At 35.5% G+C, this 12,164-nt stretch overlaps 1 long non-coding RNA gene across 2 annotated transcripts; it reads right to left on the bottom strand.

The window, feature by feature from the left end:
* Nucleotides 1–7,718: 7,718 nt before the first annotated feature.
* LOC113308489 lies at nt 7,719–10,583 on the bottom strand. Of its 2 annotated transcripts, none has more exons than XR_003339825.1 (3): nt 10,136–10,583; nt 8,496–10,016; nt 7,719–8,300 (listed from the first exon to the last, which is right to left on the bottom strand). It is a non-coding gene; the product is annotated as an uncharacterized LOC113308489 (long non-coding RNA). The 2 variants fall into 2 exon arrangements; XR_003339827.1 differs by having other exon boundaries at nt 10,213–10,583.
* Between the last annotated feature and the right edge of the window lie 1,581 nt (nt 10,584–12,164).

The following is a 12,164-nucleotide window of genomic DNA, read 5'->3' as shown; positions in this document are numbered from 1 at the left end:
TTCGGTTTTGGAAATTCCTTGGTGTCCAAACTTCCCTGTCTATAAATACTTGAAGTTTGCCTTTTTAGCAAATTAATCCTTCGTACCAACAAGCTTCCTTTTTGTTGTGTTGTTACTGGTGTAGCCGCCTATTCGGAGAGGAGGGTAACCTAATTAGGCGAAATCTCTTACGGACGCTCAGTTTAAAGTCTTCTTTGGGATTGAGAAGCTCTAGCATGTATCGTTGGTGGGAAACTAGATAATTGCGGTTTATCTTTTGTTTTCATTGATTTGATTGATTAATAGTGGTTGAACTTTGATTGCACCTAGTTTGTTTATGCTTGAGAATCTTCTCTTCTGATATAAGATTCACTCAAACTAGTTCATAGTTTCGACATGGATCTTTAGAGTGTTGTTAGTTCTAAAGACGATCTTGTGATAATCCATTGTTAACAGACTCTGTTCTGTGCGTCATTGATCACAAGAGATTCAAATGATTGTGTGCGGATTATTATTGAAGATCTAAGAAGATTTGAAGACGAAGAAGATATTGGAGATTTCTGATTTGTGGGTTCATAATATTTGGTGTGCACAATACTTGTTTCGTTAAAAGAAGATCCAATTAATAATCGGTTTATCATTGCGATAGATTGGATTGGTTAATTGAGCAGATCGGCATCAATACAATTCTTTGGATTAATAGTGTTGTTGGCTTAATCTTAAACGATTACTTCGGTAATTGAATATAAGATAGATCTAAGAGCCTGATGAAAGAGTTTATGTTAAGATAAACAGAAGAGCCTATGTCCGACTCATATCACTTGGTTGAATAGAGTTGATACCAAACAGATTTGTTGTTTCTTTACTGTTTGGAATACGAACCAAAGGAATTGTTCCAAGTACATGACTAAGGTCGGAAGCGTGGGAATACAGACGAAACTAGGTGAACTATAGGTTTAGTTGCTTGGTCTCAACTATACGAAGTTAGATGTAATTTTGTGTAGCGGCTTAATCTTGAGAGTATTCAATTCTGGACAAGGTCCCGGGGTTTTTCTGCATTTGCGGTTTCTTCGTTAACAAAATATTGCCGTGTCATTTACTTTATATTTCCGCATTATAATTGTTTTATTATAATTAAAGTAAATTATACAAAGGTTAATTCTTATTTACTTGATAAGTGAATCCTATTGTGTTTGGTTAAGTTCAAACCTTTTTATCAAGTAACATACTTCGTTGTTGTATTGTCTCGATCTCGTATTCGTAGACGATCACACGAAGTGTGAACTGATTAGTTGTATTGTCTCGACTCAGTCCATAGACAATCACTTTCGGAGAAAGGACTTATAGGTAGGAAAAGTTTTAGCCTGAGGTATATTTGGGTACCCTCGCCTTTTCACAAGTATTGACTAAGACCGTGCAAGGAATATTTTTTGAAATATTTCCTCTAATCAAAGCCAAGTCGGTTTGGTTCTCACTGCCCTGCGATGGAGTTCCATTGCCCATGGAACAAGGTCCTTGCTATTCTTGAGCCTGCGCTAAACCGGTTTAGCTTGCTCGCAAATTTGCGCAAGCATTGAATATGACCGTGCAAGGAATATTTTTGAAATATTTCCTCTAATCAAAGCAAAGTTGGGATCGGTGCTAGCTGTGCGAGAATTATTGTTTGACATCTCTGGCTAGTATGCCCGAAGTTTATATATGATCTTAGCTATGCGAGTGTTATTGTTAAACGACTCTGGCTAGTATCGAAGTGTGTGCATCATGCATTTGTTTATAAATTGTGCACTTGTATGTGAATTATGCATTTGTTGTAGGACTATAAAATATTAATATTGCAAACAAATTAAGCAATCGTTTAGGTTTACCTTATGAGGCGTGGATGGATCCAACATCGCAAATATGCATCCCGTAGTCAATTGTGAACTATTTCCAAGTTGACAAGGTTCCGAGTTTTGGGATCCATTTTGATGCTCTTTCAATCAATATAACTTTCCTCTTGCTACCTTATCTATCAGGTATGATCTTCCCCAGACGCCCCCAGTTGTTCGACTATCGTGAGTAAAACTCGCAACGGTGTGTAGGTTCATTTGTTTTAAACTGGGGCAAGTTTTAACTTGTATCCATATGATGGACCAAGGGAGAATGTGCAAGCAAGTAACTCTGGAATTGGAGTAGAGACATAATGAAGATGTTTTCCTCTGATTGTTGTGAGTATACAACTTGAGATTGCTGATATTTGCGAGGCTAGGCTAAGAGAACGTGTGCGAATTGAATACGCTGATTGTGCTACAAATGTGGTCGACAGTTGGTGTTCATGCCACATACTGTTGATGGAAACCATTTTCATACGTGTCGGTACATACGTGTCATATGACTATTTCCATAAACAACATCCATGGAAATTTTCTCTTATTTGAAGGCGAAACTTTCCTTTTTTTTTCTTCCGTAATACTCCTTCTGCTTGTCGTGGTATTCCCCTCGACTCTGGTCATCAAGGTATTTTTATCGCTCACACCTGTTGTTCAGCCAATGGATAGATACCTATTGTCGTTCAGATTCTACGATGGCGTGATGCCTTTTGTAGCGATCATTTTTCTTGGATACATTACTTGCTTCAGGAGCTTTCCTTTCTGATGATTTAGGTGTCATATCGTGATCACTTCGTACCCGTCGCGCTTTCCAACCCTCATGTGAAGATCGTGCACGCTGGTGTAGAATAATACTTTTATTACTTGTTTGCGTCTCTTATCCATTGAGGCCTTCCGAACCCTCACGATTTTTCTTCTTAGAGTCGTCATCCGGATGATGTCTCACTTTGGATGGAATTTCCGCTGACCCCTTCGTCAGTGACTGCTTTACTCTTTTTTCCTTCTCAGATTGATCTTATATTGCTCGAAAAATGCATCAGACATCATCCCAAACTTCGCAATTGAATTTGACTCCAACTGGAAGAACCAAGTCAAAGCTTTACCTATCAGTGTTACAGGAAAAGTTTTGCACAACAACTCATTGCTATATCCCCACAGACTCATTGAAGCTTGGAAATGTTGAACGCTCTTCCCGTCAAATAGCTCATTGAACTGGGGCTGCACAAAGTTTGATGGTGGGCGGAACCGCCTTATTTCTTCGACGAAAGGTGAGTCCATTGACCTTTCATTGATAAAAATTGTAGCATTTCTTCTCTGAATGTTTTTGTCATTCCTCTTTCGCCTTCGAGGTACTCCTTTCTTCTTCGATTGTTGAGGTATTGCTCCCTTTCACGCCTGTTGTTCTGCCAATTGCTAGGTCCGGATTGTCGCTCCGCCTCTTCGTTGAAGTGATTACTTACGTAGCGGTGATTCGGCCTACGATCCTCAGTATCTTTCCTTTAGGATGATCTATGTCTCATGTCGCAATCATTCCGCCCCCGTCGTGCCTGCCAACCCTCATGTGAAGGTCATGCATGTCGGTGCGGAGTGACACTTTCCGAATGTTGGGTACTACCAGTTTGTGGTCTCTTTTCTAGAGACGCTTTCAGTAGTCTTTTTCCTTTTATAACTCTTGCAATCTTTCTCGCAGAGTCAAGTCCACGGGTGTTTCCACTGTCATATCCGCCTGCACAATACGCGAGGCCAAACGAAGGCCCCTATTGGCGAGGGAGTTCGGACGTAAGTTTAGTATATTTGTTTGGTGTTTATTACCACCCCTTGGAGATACATTAAGATTGGCACCATCACTTAAAAGTGGAGTTGAGATACGTACCAATCGATTTCCTCTACTTATCCCATGGGGATAAGTTCTTGCAGAAGGACACCTTGATGTTGTTGTTGCTGGTGACGTTTCAACTCCTTCCTGAAATGGGTGATAGACGTCGCTATGATTCTATCGGAATCTTGTATCGATGTTGTTGTTTCCATTATTTTGATTTTCCTGTGATGTTTCCATGGGTCTTGATCTGTTTGTTTTTGAAGAATCCTTCTCTGCCCCACGGTGGGCGCCAAAAGATGTTGTAGCAAAAATGTTCCTACAATACTCCTCGAGATTTGCACTGAATTATATAATCTTAACCGTTGGATGAGTCAAGATTTATATCTGATGGAAGGATTATAGACCGTTCAGATGATCCAGAATTTTCCTCGTGATACGTTCTTGATGATGATTGATTTCCAACTCAACTCTCGAATGCTCTTGGTTTTCTAAACACTCTTGATGAATGAAGAAAAGGGGGGGTACCTGCAAGGACACTCTGATGCCTCAATGAGTAAGGAGCTCTAGACAGGTTTTAGTGGAGAGAAAAGGATTAGAAAATGTGTACCTTTACTACTGAAATCCCTCCTCTATTTATAGGTAATAGAGGGTATGCATCCAGTCAATTACCTGTCTGCATTCATTTTGATGATGTACCTGGACAAAATGCCATCCAGGTTCATCATTATTAAAAATCAGAATTATGCATCTAGAAATTCAGAAATGTACTTAGCCCAACAATTAGCCTTTATCCATTCCATCTTTTCAGGGTGACCAGATTAATAATGTATTTGGACTAAATACATATCTAGATTAATTCTAACTTCTTGGCTTGAATAGATTCATCTCCCTTTCAAGATACAATGAATGCAGTCACCTTTAATAAAGGCTAACAGATTTGGTTCTCAACTTGTTATGGGCTTAGGATTTAACCCATGAACCAAGATTTATGTTTAATGCTAATGTGCTGAAGACCCTATTAAGCCCATTCCAATTATATATGGTCCAAACAGTCCCCTTTCCTCACTAATGCCACTTGGGTTATGTATTGTATTCTCTCCTTTTCAGGCTTTCTGCAATGCTTCAAAAAGTTTCTTATTTTCTTAAGACGTGAATAAACTGAAACTACTCTTAAGACTTAATATGTTTTCATCCTCTTTGCTGACCATCATTGTGAGGTGCACCGAAGACATGATTGGTATTGTGGAAGTGGCAGTCGCGTTGCAGTAAACTCGAAGTATATCTCCTTCTCCATGAGTAAAGGTAAGTGTACCAAACATAGGAGAAAAGAACGAAGAAGTGAAAACGGCTCTAGAACGATGTGAAATAGTTTACCAAGTTATTTTGGATACATATGTTGAAGCAGAAAAGGCTTTGGTATTGTTTGGTATGAATGGAAAGTTGAAGATCTCCGTGGAAGATGCAAGACGGAGTTATCCGGTGAAACCTCGAATCCTCCATTTGTTGATGAAAATGACCATTTGATTAAGCTTTATAAAATTGCTTTGGCTACTTCAAGGAAAACATAACTACGATATCATAGTTATTTCAAAATTTCAATGTGATTTTTTTAGTTCAAATTATAACTACGATAAAAATTTTAAATTTCTTATTAAGGAGGAATTTTAATTTACTGGAATATGTCTTTATTTGATTTTGTTGTGGTTGCACGACCACAGTTTTGGTCCCGGTTGAGTCTCACTATTGGGAAAGAAAGACTCGTTTAATGAGTTAATGAGTCCCCAACATTCTGTCGATTATAACAAATTATTATATATCTGGATGGTACATTTGCATCTTAACTTTCCTGTTAATTTAACATCAGACTTGCTAATTAAAATGATTGATTTAGTAATTAAATCTCTGTTACTAAGGTATTAACTCATCTGTAATTGGCTTCTTTTTTGTCACAAAGGTAATCATGCATCTACGTAAACTATTTCATCCAACAATAAACTTTGTTTCCATTCTTCTATATACTGCAGAAATTTTTCAAATAGTTTCAAGATAGAAAAAGATCACTTGACATCATAATTATTGCAAGGAAATCAGAGTAGAAAGTGCTACGGTTGATGGCAGTTCAACAACTCGGTAACATCGAGAACATCACTTTAAGTACCTTTAATTACTTCAGGAATTACTAAGAATTATCTAACCTCAAACTCCTGATGCGGTTTATTTATAAATCCGTAAAATTATCAATGAAAAATTACATACAATGGTACTAGCTTGCTAGGCTTTAAGCCTCCCAGGTCAAAATAGTTTACATGTTGAACCATTTGTTTCAAACCATAAAAGTTTTGTAAACGTCAAGAAAGATGGTAAAAGGCCGCGATTGTTGAGAATTTGACACGTGATTCTGTTTCAATTTAGACATAATATTAGCAAGTTTCAAGGAGATTTATATTGCCGATAGACTAAAGTTGATCAAGCTAGAGAGAAATGACAGTTGTCAATGTTCTAACTGAACTTTTAGTTTGAAATTTTTTTGTTTATTTGTTGCCTTCGTAAAGACATAATGTCCCCAACCTTAACGGTGATAGCAGTAAGAACTGCCTTTGTAAATACATCAATGGGGGTTTACAAATAACGGGGATAGAGTTTGTCACGCTAAATAAGTGACGGATGTTTTTTTATATGCGGCGGCTTTGAGATTACAAATACAACATAAATAAATAAAGTTACTTGAGAACAAAAGTCAAGAAGTACAGTAGGTGTCCAACTTCAACTTTCGGACTTCCCCGAAAAAATCAGTGATCTTACAATTAGCACACTGATACTACAAATAGATAGCGTACTGTTAGATTGAAATTTCCCACTACACAACCAATGTATGTGCAATCGCAGCCAAGCATATCTTTAAGTCTAACTTGTGGTGGTGAGGCAAATCCCATGTAACTTTGTCGAGTGAACAAAAAGTATAGTTATAGAGAATCCAACAACGACCATTTAAGGGTGACCTACATTTTCTTAATGAGAAGGTAGAGATCTAGTTTTTATTCATGCAGATATCCTGCGCAACACTACAAATATCAAAATCAAATTATGTAAAACTAACCCATTTTTAGAGTACTACAATAAGATGGATACATGTGCAAGGCTACTTTAACCGTCAAGCTTAATTTTATTTTTTGTAATCTCAGATTTCAATTTATAAGCCATGCCAATAAAATGCAGGAGATGACAAACATTTATATTACCCACCCAACAAGTCCAAAATGATCCATGTGCTTCGTGCACAGACAAGTATTCATTCTGTTTTCCATTTCACATATGGTAAGAAAAATAAATGTACGATACTGTATTGTTTAATAAAATTCGTATGTTAGATTTAGAACCTATATTTGGGGAATATCTCTACAAATTGGGGAATTCCAAATAAAAAGAAGAAGAGATATTATGAAGTAAAATGAAGAACCTCTTATCCACATATTTTGGTAATGACTAAATTGCCCTTATTTAATTAGTTGTTAATTATTTATATTAATTATTAGATTATACTATCAATTATTAGATTAGCTATATATAGATTACGGTTGTCGATTTTAGATTGTATTGGTTTTTAGATGAAATGAAAAAAACAAAGTCAAGAATTGGCATGATCTTCGTCCAATATTCATGTCGATAGTGAACGGCCAATATGGTCGTAATTCAAAACTATACCGTTGTTAAATATTTTAATAAAGAAAAGAAAAAGGAAATAAAAGACAGTCTACATGATCTTCGTACCATTTTATAGCCAATTTACTCACCACTAAATATCCAACAATATTTAGATTAATATATCACAATCATAATAAAAACTGAATTTCTTAATTACATGATTTTTCGTATAATTGCAATGCTTATTGTTTGTTTTGGTTTATAAGGATACTAGATATGGCCCGTGCCGTAACGGCACGGGATTTGATCGCATTTTCAATATGTCAAAGATTAACTTAAATTCTTTCTAAAAGAAAATTTAAAAAGTTCAAAAAGATGGATAACCAACAGAATAATTATACTGAGCAAATGTTAATCATGATTCATGACTGGAAAGTGGATTTTAGTTGAATATACAAACTGGTTAAACCACAAATTACTTACTAAAGTAGATCCGCGACATAATTGCACATAATACATGTAGCGATGGATTAAGGATTGTTGTCATAAATATATGATATGGTTTACAAAGTCTATAACCAAAAGCAGCTATAACTCCTTTAGATTGCGGGTTACTTATCACAATCGTCGGACATGCTACTTGTCATGTATTGTTGTATACCACTGTCGGAATTCAAAGGTGTATCATTGTTACAAATTTCTTTTGAATGCCCAGTAGAAAGAGGCATCAAGAGTCCAATTTTTAGATGCCTTTGCTTGTTGTAGCTTCTGCTGCACCAGAGTCCCTGACTTCCATGTGATGTTGTAGTTTTGTTTATTGTGGCAAGTCTTTCTTGTGCGTTGTAACCAAAGAAACACAGAGAGTAGTTTTAGATTTTCAGATTTTTTACATGCCACTGATGGTTGTTACTTGCAAATAGTGAAATCATGGCTAGCTAATATTATCTACTTTGATATTTGGGTCATGGAAAGACATGTATTTTCTGTCCGACCTATAAAAATAATTGTCGAAGTCAGTAACCTCTAGCGGTAAAAAAATGTTTAGGCATAGGCATAACCAATGAATTAATTAAATTTAATCAAAAGCACCGTACTTTGCTAATACCATATTATATATATGTGAAAACACTGCAAATCTTAAATTTTATCAACTATTGATCCAACCTATAAAAAAGTTAATATCGAACCTCATCATCTAAGAAAGATAACAGCTACGAATCTTGAATGAAATTTCGAGCAATGTTGATATCCTACCACTCCCATCACAGTGGATCCCAACAAACTTGCCAAAATGACTGCATACAACAAAAAAACATCATGAGAAAGGCCTCCCTGTAGACACACATACGAACAAAAATAGATGAATTAGAATCAAGTAAGATGCAAACACCAAAAATTTTCACAAAGAAACATGTCGAGTTGTCGTTCCTACTGTTCTTGCATTACCAAGAGCAGATTTGACTGACATCAAACTCAATTTTTTAAAGCAAGTCGTTATTCATGGTTACTTCAAGGATTTGTTGTTCAACAGTACAATCATCCCCAGCTGCTCAACTATAAACATAAGTAGTCTACTGCTCTAATTTCACGACTAACTATAGAATGCTCATTCATCATTGCACTGAACTTTAAAAGGTAAGTCAAAACAACTCATAATCCGGTAGTAATATGTGAAACATTGTGATTTACACGCACTTGTAAGACGTATTCTATCGTGAAAATGTGAAGACATAGCTCTGCCTCTCCAAGTGGAGTTAATTTGATATGCACATTATATAATTGAAGAAGGGTTGCGAACAGATTTACAATGACCAAAATGCTTCCCTTAGCCAGATATCACTGAATTCAAAGCAACGATACTTTTTTACATATTGTACCAAACACCTTCTTTGCGAGTTGCAACAAATAAATCACCAGACTTCCAAGTTAGGAGTGCGTATACAAATCTTAATTTTCATATGCAAATTTTCAAATTCTTGAAAACCAACAGGAATTGTCTTATTCATAGCATATCTATTAACACCCTAAAGCTTTTCATTCTCTCCAATAACAACAATATGGGATTCAGGATTAGGAGCGCGTATCCAAACTAAAATAAAACACAGAGATGATAGAACCTGCTTCTGGGAGTTCCTGAAAGTATTTCGGGTCGAAGAAAACGTTTCGCACATGTTTCTAAGAAATTTCCCAAAAGAAGTTGATTGTGTCTTACAGCCATCCTCACTCCTACTGCTGCTAGTGCAGACTCCATCTCCTAGGAAACAAACTACGACCAATACTACTTCTCAAACAGAACGGAAGAGGTCTTGTCCATGTAGATTAGACAACTAAAATTTACAATGCAGATTAGGTACCTTAACAGCCTCCAAGAATCTCACATCGATGTCCTACCAAGCAGCTGGCTTTCATTGTAAAAAACAAATAACAACATTTGAATTGGAACCCAAACAACAAACTATGGATAAATGAACCATTCAATAGGTCAAGATCTTAACGCGGAAATTTTAATTTGAGTTCGAGATATCTATAGACTCCCAACTCGGAAGTAGCTGATCAATTTTAGTATTTGGTACATGAAAAATAAACATTCTTCAGTATTCTACCATAGAATATTAAAAATTAATGCGAAGAACAAATTACATACTGCAGTAAATAGATAAACTTAACTGTTATGGGAGAACTAAAACCTTTAATCAAACTCTTGTAACCTGCGAATTTAAAAAAAAATAATTAGCAAACATTACGAAAACAGAAATATAGATTTCTAAATATCCCAACTAATTATCAAAAAGACGATTTGGTAATGTTAAATTTCTGAAGTTTCTACCTGGACGAACCCAAAACCTGAATCAACCAAAATAAGAGTAGAAACAACTATCAAAAATTTGATTTGAGATTGATTACCGAAAGAGAACACATCTCAGGAATGATAAATGTGAGGACTAATGGTAGAAACAGCTGAAGCCGAGTGGTAAGAGTTAATGGAAGTGTCTGACACTAAGGATTACGAACCCTAACAACCAAAATCGGAGTGAAAAATACATTTTCTTTGAAAAATGGAGGAAAATTTCTTCTTTTGGGAAATTACATGATTTGATAGAACCTGCTTCTGGGAGTTCCTGAAAGTATTTCGGGTCGAAGAAAATGTTTCGCACATGTTTCTAAGAAATTTCCCAAAAGAAGTTGATTGTGTCTTACAGATGGAGGAAAAAATACATTTTCTTTGATTTTTCGAACCCTGAGTATAACGCCTACGTGACATTGATTGGAGGAAAAACTGAAATTAACCGCAAAAATAACGGAAGATGAACTCGAGTAATTGCAAGAGTACGAAGAGATGAGGGCTAGTCTGCGATGAGTTTAAATATCGATGGGATATTATTGGGGCGATCTCTACCGTTGTTTATGTACCTAAAATGTAGATCATCGTCCAACCATAATGGAGAATATCTACATCTGAACCGTCCTTTATATGTTCAAACTATAGATAACCGTCCATTGCTAAAAACACCATTGTCCCTTATAATATAGACTGAGTCCATGAAAATTTTAATTGTTTTTTTACTATTGTATTGCTTTTTTTCCTGGCATTTTTAGGGGCCACTCAAAAGGAATTAGGGGTCAACAATAAAACAAAAAAGGTCACCCAATCCTAAATTGTGTTCACCCCTTATCTCCCATATTTCGTAATGACAAAATTACCCTTTAATATTCGGTAGTTTGAGCAGGATTCGGGTGATAAAAAAATTTGAGGGATTTTTTTTTTTTTTTTGCTTTTTCTAACTTTGGTACAACCATAATCGGTAGTAAAGTGTGTTACTTTAACTTCCGAATGTATATTGGTCCCAAAATGAGATTTTTCCAAAATCCTTTAATTTTCGGCTTTGGTACAACCATAATCGGTAGTAAAGTGTGTTACTTTAACTTCCGAATGTATATTTGCCCCAAAATGATATTTTGCCAAAATCCTTAAATTTTCGAACTTTGTTACAACCATAATCGGTAGTAAATTGTGTTACTTTAGCCTCCGAATATATTCATTTTTTGAATCTTAGTACTACCATAATCGGTAGTAAATTTGATTTCCGAATGTATATTGGCCCCAAAATGTGATTTTGCGAAATCCTAAAATTTTTGAATTTTGGTACTACCATAATCGGTAGTAAATTTGACTTCCGAATGTATATTGGCCCCAAAATATGATTTTGCCAAAATCCTAAAATTTTCGAACTTTGGTACTACCATAATCGGTAGTAAAGTGTGTTACTTTAACCTCCGAATATACTCAATTTTCGAATTTTAGTACTACCATAATCGGTAGTAAATTTGATTTCCGAATGTATATTGGCCCCAAAATGTGATTTTGCAAAATCCTAAAATTTTCGAATTTTGGTACTACCATAATCGGTAGTAAAGTGTGTTACTTTAACCTCCGAATATATTCAATTTTCGAATATTAGTACTACCATAATCGGTAGTAAATTTAACTTCTGAATGTATATTGGCCCCAAAATATGATTTTGCCAAAATCCTAAAATTTTCCAACTTTGGTACTACCATAATCGGTAGTAAAGTGTGTTACTTTAACCTCCGAATATACTAAATTTTCGAATTTTAATACTACCATAATCGGAAGTGAATTGTGTTAATAAGTGATGCTTATTATCTGCCGATTGTGTTCATGGCCTCAAATTCAAATTTTCAAAACTTAACAAAATTTTCAAAATTTTCTACTTTCACAATCGGTAGTTAATGGTGTTCATTATCTATCGATTGTGCGTAACTTTTTGTACAGAGAAATTTAATTTTTAGAATCAAGAATAATCGGTAGATATCGATCAATTTACCTACCGATT

The sequence above is a fragment of the Papaver somniferum genome, chromosome 1 (assembly GCF_003573695.1).
Source record: "Papaver somniferum cultivar HN1 chromosome 1, ASM357369v1, whole genome shotgun sequence".
NCBI lineage: Eukaryota > Viridiplantae > Streptophyta > Magnoliopsida > Ranunculales > Papaveraceae > Papaver > Papaver somniferum.
The sequence above is the reverse complement of the archived record's forward strand: the minus strand, read 5'-3'. Positions and strand labels throughout refer to the sequence as shown.